We start from the raw sequence: 10,529 nt of genomic DNA on the forward strand, positions 1-10,529 counted from the left end.
GAATAATGGGCAGGAACTGAACCTGGGCCAGAGCAGGAAAAGAAAAAGGGCATAGTGCAAAGTCTAGCACATGACCAGCAGATAAAACTGACTATAAGGATGGCAGCGTGCCTGTGACAAGCACTGGGGAATTTTTAGAGGATATGCATTTGGGTAGCCGAATGTCTGAAATGGACACTGAGGAAGAACTCAGGGCTTGAGTTGTACAAGTGCTTAAGGGACAGAGCAGGTCAAGAGCTGATAAAGCAATACAGGATGCAACTGAGACAGGCAAAGAAGAAGGGGCTTTGACTGGGGCTGATGATGGAAAAGAGAGCCTATGTCTAGGACAGATGAAAGAAGAATGGCCACAACTTGGACAGGTGAACAAAGAGAAGCTATGACTGGAACAGGTGAAGCCGGAAAGGAAATAGAATAGAAGCCTCAGTAAACATTGGAAGTTGAGGTCAACCATCATATAGCAACCCTGGAGCAGTCAGGGTTAAGGGCCTTGCTCAAGGGTTCAACAGTGGTGCTGGGACTTAAACCATGATCTTCTGATCAACAACCCAGTGCCTTAACCTCCTGAGCCACCTCTACCTACAACTTGGACTGACACAGGTGAAGGAGTTGAGGCTATGATTGAGACAGGTAAAGGAAGTGAGGCAAGGACTTGGAAAAGTGAAGGAAGACAGGCTACAGCTAGGACAGGTGAAAGAAGAAAGGTAGATCTTGGAAACATGACGTGAAGTAGGCTAAGTGAAAGATGAGATGATGGGACAAGCACAGGTGAAGGAAAAGAGGCTGAGGCCAAGGAACAAGTGGAGACTGTAACTAAGACCAAAGAAGTGACACAGATGAAGAAACAGAGGTCATGACTGAAACTGGTGAAAGAATGGAGGCTGCTGTAGCTAGGGTTGTAGAAAAACAGGAAGTAGAGTAGATAATAGAGTAGATATCAGGTAGTAAAATAAACCTAACATTTCTGTGGCTATTATTACGTTGAGATAACTAACATGTACAGATCATTTGCTTCACACATTACCAAACCTGAACTTAATATCCCTGTTATTAAGTAAGTATTAAGCTATTGTATTATCAGATCAAAAATCTTCCGACGAGTATACACCAGTACCATCATATAAAAGGGTTAAAGTCAAGCCATACATCATCAGATGTGCTGTCTGGGTGAAACCAAGAGCATTCATCTCTTTACTGTTACATGTACAGCATTTGGCAGATGCCCTTAATCCAGAGCAACTTACATTTATCCAGCTGAGGGTTAAGAACCTTGCTCGAAGTGGCAGCTTGGTCGTGCTGGGATTTGTACTCACAACCTTCTGAGCAGAAGGTCAACGTCTTAACCACTGACCTGCCACTGCACACTGTCAAGCTGAGTGACACCAGATATACATGTGCCTGTTGGTTAATGTGTACAGAAGGGGGCAGTTAGTACTCTCCTTCAAGGGTATTCAGCTGCTATATGATGCATGAGCAACAATTTGATAAGACAAAAAGGTTAACCCGCGGCCTCTGCTACTACTCTACTCTATTACTGTGACTACTACTGCTACTATACTTACTACCACCATAAAATAATAAATTGAACTATTGTGGTCTGGATTGCCTTGGTCCTTCAAAATGCTGTTGATATATTTCTTTTACTGAGCTCCTAACCTACAAGGTGTTGAAGCTTGATTGTTTGTGAAAATGGCCCACAGGCTGGCTCCATGCAAAAGATTTGAATTACTGGATGTGTCAATCAACACAGAATAAATGTTAGAGCAATAAATGATAGGGGTGTATTTCTAGCTGCAGGCCATGCATGGTCTGTGTTTCTGGCAGAAATGTGGATTTGCAGATATAAAAGGCAAGAAGAAGGCCAAGCGCCCGTGAGAAGCTTGATACAAAGACCATGACGCCATCCTCTCCAACAGTGTGGAAAAAGGGCATTGTTTATAAAGTGCTTGGTCTGAATAGTTTATTGAACGCAGCCTATTTTCTTAACTTGAGTAAAAAAAAGGTAGAAATTATACGTAAGCAATTTGAAATGTGTTTCAAAATTCTTACAAATATGTTCAGCACATAATATCTTCAACTTTTGGGGCAAGTGCTTAAAGATCTGGGTTGTTTATCAGAGGATCGGGGTTCAAGCTCCACTGTTGGGCAACTGAGCAAGCCCCTAAACCCTCCCTGCTCCTGGGGCACTGTATCATAGCTGCCCCTGCGCACTGACCCCAACTTCCTCAGCTGGGATGCACAAAGGAAAGAATTCCACTATGTGGCTAAAATAAAGGTTTCTTGCCCTCAGTTCTTCTTCTTCACCTATTTTTAGCTGACAGGAGTAGAACCTGAAAAATAAGGCATCTAATCTGCCTCAAGATTCAATGTGATGTGACTTTTTGAGATACTTTTCAGCTCTCCATGGATGTAAAGACTAGTTTGGTAAGCTCCATTCAGTCTGACCATCATCCTCTGATCTCTCACAATAACGAGTTTATTCCTGCTCCTTGTGGATGTTTATTTTTTGCACCTTTCTGTATAATATTTATAGGCTGTTCTGCTGAATATCCAAAGAGATCAGCAGTTCCTGAAACACTCAAACCAGTCCATCTGGCACCAGCATCCATGCCACTGTCAAAATTACTGAGAACCCATTCTGGTGTTTGATGAGAACATTAAGGAAAGCTCTTGATCTGGATCTGCATGATTTTTATGCATTGTGCTGCTGCCACGTGATTAAAAAGACTGGATAATTACATAAATTAGAAGGTGTAGAATAATAAAGTAGTTATTAAGTGTATGTAATATAAGAATGTAAATATAACTGTTAACGTTTTCTGACAATGCCACATCATGTGTTCTAGGATCATAAATTCTTTTACACTGTGCGATGTATTTTGTACTCGACAGCAAAATCACTCCGAGAATACGATACGGTGAAGTTCTCAGTTCAGAGAAAGTGACATGATGAAAATCTCAAAGTTCAAACAAAGGCAATATAAAAACATTATAGATGTAACACGGTGTGTAAAGGCACATCCCAAAAGACCCATTGGGTTTCGTTATATATGCTGCAAACCTCAACACTGTAAAATTATTTTATTATTTTAAGTCTGAAGGGGAGTTTGACAGGCTGGTATAGTCAGGGAATAAATTGTTTTTAAATATATGAGATGAAAACAGAGGAAAATTGACTCATGGGGGAGAAATATATTGGAAGTGTAATAGAGCTGTTGTGTTGGGTAAATGCCTGGTAGACAAATAAATATGACATACAGTGCTGTGAAGCTTCTTAACCCACAGCTTATTCCTGCGTGGTTTCTGGGAGTAAAATGAAAGCCTGGGAGGGGCAAGCTTCCTCAAGCCTTAGAACAATAAGACGGGAACACTTGATCGCCAGACTTCCTGAAAGTGTATCACACTACATGCCCGCAGTAATTACACCCTCTTCCTCTCAGAGTCAGGACTCAACAGTCTCAGGAGCGATGTGAGCAATGTCAGGATATATTAAAGCCCTTAGATGGTATTTTTTCTCATTGAATCAAAAGTGAATATCATTACAGTGAGTAAACATTGACTGGGAAAGGCAAAGGCGTTCGGAGATTTCTGCCCCTCAGAAGGTGTTGCCAAAAGCCACTGATAGTTTGCAATACATGTGGAGCACATGTACACTACACTGCAGCTCTGGAATCCTGCAGAATAAAAATCATTTAAACAACAGCAACTACTTTGGTTGTCTACTGGATTTACAAACTCTTGCAGAAGTGTAGAGCAAATGAAGGATGCTTTCTACATCCTGCACTTTGGCAAGAAATATACATTTACATTTCTGGCATTTGGCAGATGACCTTATCCAGAGTTGTTGTTGTTGCTGTTGTTCTTTCGGCCGCTCCCTGTTCGGGGTCGCCACAGTGGATTATTTGGTCCGCATGTTTTAATTTGGCACAGGTTTTACCCCGGATGCCCTTCCTGACACAACCCTCCCATTAATCCGGGCTTGGGACAGGCACTGAGAGTCAACTCTTCAGTGGCTGGGTTAGCTCCCTGCCCGGGAATCGAACTCATGGCCATGGCAATAAGAGCGCAGAATCGACCTTATCCAGAGTGACTTACAATTTATCTCATTTGGTACAACTGAGCAATTGAGGGTTAAAGGCTTTGCTCAGAGGCCCAGCAGAGGCAGCTTGGTGGATCTGGGATTTAAACTCACAACCTAGTGAGCAGTAGCCCAATACTTTAACCACTAAGCTACCACATCCTCATACATCCATTATATCCACCTATAACAGCCACCTTATATAAAACAACATAGAAATGTGAGCAGCACAGTGGTACCGCCTGGAGCACTTTTAATCCCCTTATGTTGACTATACATATTCCATTCATTACCTGGACATACACATGGGTTTTCTCTGGATCTTTGGTTTCCTCCCACCTCCAAAAAACATGTACGTAAGTGGATTGGACATGCTAAAAACACTAAACCCAAAGGAGTGAATGTGCAATACAAGACATTGTCTTCCCATTTAGGATATATATCTGCTTCATTCCCAGTGTTCCCAAGAAAGGCTCCAGATCCATTTGAGCAATTAGTGGAATGTTTACAACCCTCTTACTGTTTACTAATCTCTCATGTGCACAATGCTAATACAATCTGTACTCTAGTCTGCTCTATTTTATGTACCTTTCACTGTGTATTTTACAGTCTGTTGTGCACTAGGTTGCACACTATGTGGCTAGGATAACTTACTCTTTAGTCCTTAGCTCTGTATCCCTGTGTTGTTTTATGTAGCACCAGAGTCCTGGAGGAACGTTGTTTTATTTCATTGTCTACTGCATCCGCTGTATATGGTTGAAATGACAATAAAAGCTTCTTGACTTGAAAGAAAAGGAATGAATGATAATGTACACCGATCAGACATTCTGATCAGTGAGAGGTGAAGTGAATAAGACTGAGTATCTCCTCATCATGGCACCTGTTAGTGGGTGGGATATATTAGGCAGCAAGTCAACATTTTGTCCTCAAAGTTGATGTTAGAAGCAGGAAAAATGGACAAGTGTAAGGATTTGAGCGAGTTTGACCAAAAGGGCCAAATTGTGATGGCTAGACCACTGGATCAGAGCATCTCCAAAACTGCAGCTCTTGTGGGGTGTTCCCGGTCTGCAGTGGTCAGTATCTATCAAAAGTGGTCCAAGGAAGGAGCAGTGGTGAACCGGTGACAGGGTCATGGGTGGTCAAGGCTCATTGGGGATCGAAGGCTGACCTGTGTGATCCGATCCAACAGATGAACTACTGTTGCTCAAATTGCTGAAGAAGTTATTGCTGGTTCTGATAGAAAGGGGTCAGAATACACAGTGCAGGACGGGTCAAGGCTCAAAAGGACCAACACAATGTTAGGCAGGTGGTCATAATACAATGCCTGGTTGTTGTAGGTCATGAAGTGATTTTGGGAGGCAGGTTGGCTTAGTGGTTGGTACGGTTGTCTAACATCTCCAGTGTTGGGGGTTTGGTTCCCACCTCCACCCTGTCGGCACAGAGCATACCTGTGATTCAGGAATTTCCTACTGGCATTCTATTTGGTTTGTTGATTAGCATCTCTAAATTGGCTGAAGTGTGTCAGTGAATGTGTGTGTGATTGTGCCCTGTGATGGATTGGCACCTCATCCAGATTGTCCCTTCGGATAGACCCCAGGTTCCACATGACCCTCAGTAGAATAAACAACAGTGGATGGATGGATGTAGTGGTTTCATCATCAAATCATTTCAAGACTGAATTTACTATTATTTCGTTACTATATGGAATTGTGAACATTTTTTCCTTTTTTTATTGTCCTGTATCAAGTAAGAGTGCCAAATTAAAACATGAATTAGATAGATAGAATAGAATAGAGTAGTTTTAATGCTCATTCTTTGCAGATTAAGAATGGCTAAAGATGTGTTTTTTGGTTTATATTCTTATCACTCTTTTCCCTTGTGAGTCTGCAGTAGTGGTATTGATCCACATATATCTTCTCCTCTTTTGCTGTAATTTGTTGATTACTGACCGAGGTGTGTTTAGATCTTTGATTTGAATCATTTGTCTTCTGAGTGATTTCTTCATGACTAGTGCTAAATACGAGCGCTTACTCCACTCGCAGTGTTTGTTTATGTCTCTTTGTGTTTCTGTGTGAGTGTATGCAAACTCTGTCCTTTTTGTTCTTCTGTCTCTTCTTGTTCCTCCTGTCAGTTTGTGGAAATGGTCTTTGAGCGCTTGTCATTTCTTTTAACGCCTCTTGTTTCTCATTTCCAAGCTGTTTTGGATAAAAGCATCTGCTGTATGAATAAACATAGATGTAACATCTAGAAGAAACATTTCAGTTCTGACTGCGTAGTCCAGATAACAAACAAGAGCTCAATCTGTTGCCTTTTATGTTACGTTTGAGTTTTATTTATTTCATAAAATATCATCTAGTTTGTTGTTTGTGTACTTGGCAAGGCTGTTCATTCTTAGCTTAACCATTTATAAGCATTAGGTCTGGCTTTTTAGATGAGATTTGTTCTCCTATACAACTACACTGATCAGGCATAACATTATGCCTAATATTGTGTTGGTCCTCCTTTTGTTGCCAAAACAGCCCTGACCTCTCGAGGCCTAGACTCCACTAGATCCCTGAAGGTGTGCTGTGGGATCTGGCACCAAGATGTTAGCAGCAGATCCTTTAAGTCCTGTAAGTTGTGAGGTGGGGCCTCCATGGATTGGACTTGTTTGTCCAGCACATCCCCCAGATGCTGGATTGGATTGAGGTCTGAGGAATTTGGAGGCGGAGTCAACACCTCAAACTGGTTGTTGTGTTCATCAAACCATTCCTGAACCATTTCTGCTCTGTGGCACGGTGCATTATCCTGCTGAAAGAGACCACAGCCATCGGGGAATACTGTTTCCATGAAAGGGTGTACATGGTCTGCAACAACGCTTAGGTAGGTGTTATGTGTCAAAGTAACATCCACATGGATGCAGGACCCAAGGTTTCCCAGCAGAACATTGCCCTGAGCATGAGACTGCCTCCACCGACTCTCCTTCTTCCCATAGTGCATCCTGGTGCCATGTGTTCCCCAGGTAAGAGACACATATGCACCCGGCCATCCACCTGATGTAAAAGAAAACGTGATTCATCAGACCAGGCCACCTTCTTCCACTGCTTTTCCATTAGAACCAAGAACAATAGCACCACCAATGGACATGGGAAAATAATTCCTTGTAGTTCATCATGCAAAATAAAAGCATGAAGTGCTGTTTTAAAAAATACCGAATAATAAGGGTGGAAACTTTTAAAACGTGCTATTTACAACTACAACAGCACACAAGATGCTACGCTTCATTTGAATGTGTATTGTGCCAGCTTTTCATTTATATCCCTTTGTAACAGTGCTATTCTTTTCATTTGTTTATTAGTAAACATATATTACTTTTAAGTTACATGCTATTACATTGACAATACAATAAAAAAATGATATCCTCCAAGTGCAAGAAAATAAACATGAGTGCCTGAATGCAGAGAAGCCTGGAGTAAATACTGATAAAGCTTCTGAACTCGGAATAAAACCCAAAGTGTGTTCGTGTAGCTACAGTAAAAGTCCTGCTAATTGTCGTAGAGATAGTGGTGCTGAGTGTAAGAATCTGAAAAATTTACCAATGAAGAAATGAGCTATTTTAATTAAAGGCAGGATGAAATTATCCACCATGCTGAGCTTTACTCTCTCCCACGTTCATACTTCTATCAATGGCCCGTCTTTACTCCATACAGAACATGAGGACGGACGAGATCACGTTTGGACGTACATGATGCTGGTTACAGTGACAGCATATCTGTTCCGACTTGGTCTTAATGCTCCGTTCTAAAAAGATATGATATCAGTTTATATGTTTAACTTCTTGGTTTCTGCCTTCAATATAAACTTGCATGACAAAAAAGACAGGAAACACATTTCTAGTATGATGTCTAATAATGGGATTAATGAGATGTATTAATGAAATCTAATTTTATGTCATTTACAAAAATGTCACTGGCACTGTACTGTGCATGCTTAAATTTCAAAGGAAATGAGAAAACTTGATTTGATTGAATAATCACACCTCCTGGTAATTTATTATATTCTAACAAATGCCATGTAGCATATTATCACTGGTGCTGATAGTCACAAATTACCAAGAATGCATAACACTGGCATATTTTGCCTTTTTTCATGAACATCTTAGCAAAATTCCAGTTTTTCCAACCTATTAGATAGACAGATTATTTGCAGGATGGTCAGGTTTTGCTAAGCAAGGCCCTTATCTTGCCAACTTGGCATCGTTTGACCTTTAGCGTAATTTGTTTCTGTGCCCCTAAAGGTGAACCCATTAGCTGTCTGTATCAGATCCACCTACATGCACAATTCCTAATCTTTGAATTTGGAGGTGTTTCTGTAATTCCATTTTCCGCTGCCCTTTTATAGGTCAGGTCAACAGTTTGCAGATGCCGGTGCTGAAAATTAGATCAATTTGTGCAATAGAAAACAATTTCTTGTACTGTTTTTTTTTCTTTTTCTGCCTGGCTAAAAACATTTGCCATGATGTGTCTTCCCTCATAAAATGGCTCATTTGTTTTTAGTCAGCTGTAATGAATGTGTACAGTGGAACTCAATTAAGTTCCTTTGATGGAAAACAGGGGGCATGGTGGCAAGTTTCAGCTTTGTTTTTTTCACTTCTATTTCTTTCGCACGTGAAATCAGAGTGTTGGGATGCATGCACAGAGATTATAGGTGATGATGATGACGATGATGGTGATGATGATGAGGCTGAGGCTCATGTTAGTTGCGCTACATGCCTCTTAAACATAAGAGCGTTTTGCATCCAGTAGAGGCTGCTCAAGTCCTACTCAATATTAGTATTCTGCACTGATTCTAGCGCCCTACGAGAGCGTCCCAGAGGAGACTCACAGATAATACGCTCCCTCTGCCTCTTCCTGTGTCTGACTTCATTTAATAAAACAGAGCACTTTTACTGGCATCTAGAGCTACACTGCCTGGTGCACTTCCTTATTTTCTCTATTATTATTATGATTATTGTTATTATTATTATTACTACTACTACTAATAATAATAATAATGATAAAGGAAATAAAAAAGTTTGATCAATTACTTCTCCTATAAAAGCTTTAATTTCTTTCTTTCTTTCTTTCTTTCTTTCTTTCTTTCTTTCTTTCTTTAATAGCCTGTATATCATGGTACAGTCAGTTGAGAAGATTTTATCATTTAGTGTAAATGTCTGAACACAGATGCCTGAAAATTCCCCAGAACCTTCCTTAAGATATTTTTAGTGAAGCTCCACACCCCTATCGGAGTTCCCTCGTCTTCATACGTCTCTGAATGTAATCAGGGCCACATACACGGCTCAGATAAACACTTCACTGTGTGTCTCAAATACACACTGATACAAACACCTAGATCCAGATATTCATCTTCTTCTACCTACACACATGTCAGAGATTTATATTGTATTCATTTAAATCATTCATGCTTTTATTTGTCTGTATTTTAATAAACCTACTTATTTATTTATTCAATCATTCATTCATTCATTCATTAAAGATAGTTTAGTTATTACTATTAATGTTTTATTATATTGTAGGCATTTTCAAATATTATCTAGGTTCACTAAAAGAATATTAAATTTAAATCTTTAACATTTGTCATTTGACCAAGAAATAAAGGATCACAATAGATTATATAAAATTAATAAGAAATGATTTTTTTTTTTTTTTTTGGGGGGGGGGGGTTTGCAGAAATATAAAAAAAAATATGACATTGTAAAAAATGTGTATGTGTAACCAATATACAAATTTTACTAACAATGTAACACCCAGATAGAATCACTTCAAGCATCAAAGAAGCCACATTTTCACACTTTTCACACATTTTCACACCTGGAATGCGTGGCATTCGTGTCGACAGCTTCGTGTACACCGTCATGCAGCTTTATTTAAAAAAAAAAAAAAACTCCTGCCATATTTATTCTGAGCAGACTTTATCCCTCGTTCCTGTCTGTCTTTTCTTTCGCAGGTGCAATCCAACGTTCAGATCCAAGCTCTGATAAGGTCAAGCCATCAGTTACAGAACATCTGGTTCTTCTTTTCACTGAAAAGTATCATTTTTCCAAAGAATTTCAAGAGGATAAAAGAAAGATTTCCAAACTCAAATATACAGAAAGTCAAGCAAATGGAAGCATGATAATGTGTCCATGATGGTGCTGATATAAGTGGCTATAAAGTTTCTGTATACTATAACAAACTCCACACTGCAGGCGTCATCTCTCCTCAAGTGCTTAAATGATGCTATCAATTATCCTTTCAGCAGTGACTTTGGATTAGCGACAGGGGAAGAATAGACGAGACAGGTGTAGATACGGACGAACCCTCAGCCTGAGCTAGAAGCCTCACTGACTAGAAGTATGTAATGCAGACAATATGAGCAAGATAAGGATTCATGCCTAATGAACAAGAGCACATTTATTGGATTTCAGATTTCC

This window comes from Hemibagrus wyckioides, linkage group LG10 (assembly GCF_019097595.1).
Source record: "Hemibagrus wyckioides isolate EC202008001 linkage group LG10, SWU_Hwy_1.0, whole genome shotgun sequence".
In the NCBI taxonomy this organism is placed as follows: Eukaryota; Metazoa; Chordata; class Actinopteri; order Siluriformes; family Bagridae; genus Hemibagrus; species Hemibagrus wyckioides.